Below are 1,890 nucleotides of genomic sequence, written 5' to 3'. Positions count from 1 at the left end.
ATATATATATATATATATAAAGGATAAAGACACCCCCTTCAGTCACGAATGACCATGGGATTGCACCTAGAAAGTTCCCCTCCGAGGCACAAGTCTGGGTTGTTTTATGGAAGACCAAACAGTCGCCCATGCATACCAACCTCCCCTCGCCACGCCACCAATGTTGTCCAAGGGAAAGGCAAAGGGGCCGATACAGCTTGGCACCTGTGACGTCGCAACTCATTTCTACAGCTGAGTGAACTGGAGCAACGTGAAAACAAAGTGTCTTGTTCAAGAACACAACACACAGCCCGGTCTGGGAATCGAACTCACTACCTCATGACTGTGAGTCCGACGCCCTAACCACTGAGCCATGCAATATATATATATAAATGTGTGTGTGTGTGTGTGCGTACATAGAAGATTGTATGCATGGTTGTGTGTGTGTATATATATGTATGGATGGATAAGTAATTGTATGTATGATCCCAACACGCCTTGCACTTTTCTGCCACCCCAAAATCTATTCCTGTTCCATTCTCTACAATTCTCTTAACCCCGTCATTCTAACAGTACACATATGTAAGCATCTAATGTATTGTACTTACCCACCTCCCCATCATCCTTCTCACACAATATTTTATCCTGACTGTATCACTTTGTGGTAGTTTGATGTATTTTACCCGTCCATCTACCTTTCCTGCCTCCTGTTGGCATGCAATAATTTAACCATTGCATGCCAACAATTTTACATCATGGCTGTTTGATGTATTGTACCTATCTACCGTCCAACCACCTTGTGCCCTCACCTAAACATTAATTTGTAATTTCTTTCGGAGGTTGTAAAAGAGATGTATCTATACATTTCCTGTCCTTTTTTATTATATCTCTTTGTGGTTATTTTATCTATCCACCTTGCTGCACCCATCCTCCCTACATCATGGCTGTTTGATGTACTGCACCTTTTGTTTCTATCACCTCTTATTTCTTTACTGCCCAGAAGGGGGCTACACACAGAGGGGACAAACAAGGACAGACAAACGGATTAAGTCGATTATATCAACCCCAGTGTGTAACTGGTACTTATTTAACCGGCCCCCGAAAGGATGAAAGGCAAAGTCGACCTCGGCAGAATTTGAACTCAGAACGTAGCGGCAGACAGAATACCGCTAAGCATTTCGCCCGGCGTGCTAACGTTTCTGCCAGCTCGCTGCCTTCAATCACCTCTTACCCTCGTCCGTAACTTTTAACCATTATTTCCTTCTGGGGTTGCATAAAAGATGTATCAATACATATCCTATCTACGTTTTCATTCTTCTCCTTCATCACCTCATTGCCTTAAGCAACACCTTTTACTCAACAATCACATCACCCTGCCCAATCAATCCTACAATGGTTTTTACCCATATCTTCCACCCTCTACGGACCAATCCAACAAAATGCCACATTCTATTCTTGCAGTGTCTAATTTTCCCCAATAATTCAAACTTAATATTGATATCGTTTCTTAATGAAGACCATCATTAATTTTCTAGGATTTTTCTTTTTACCCTATTTTAATTAACATTAATTTCAAATTTTAGCACAAGGTCAGCAATTTCAGGGGAGGTTCTATATCAGTAACATCGATCCCTGTGTTCAGCTGGTGCTTATATTATTGACCCTGCGAGGATGAAAGGCAAAGTTGACCATGGCAGCATTTTAACTTCGGACATAAAGTTGGAAGAAACGCAATTTGTTCAGTATGGTAATGATGCTGCCAGCTAACCATTTTAATTAATATTAATGGAGACCTATTTAACGAAGTGATGTTTTATTGCAAATTTTGGAATCTTTTATGAAGAACCCGTGATTAATGCTTTGTGGTTAAGCGAAACAGCTGTAAAGAATTTCTGGCAGCTCACCCATTGT

Source organism: Octopus bimaculoides, chromosome 30 (assembly GCF_001194135.2).
Source record: "Octopus bimaculoides isolate UCB-OBI-ISO-001 chromosome 30, ASM119413v2, whole genome shotgun sequence".
NCBI classification, from domain to species: domain Eukaryota; kingdom Metazoa; phylum Mollusca; class Cephalopoda; order Octopoda; family Octopodidae; genus Octopus; species Octopus bimaculoides.
Note: the sequence above shows the minus strand (reverse complement) of the source record.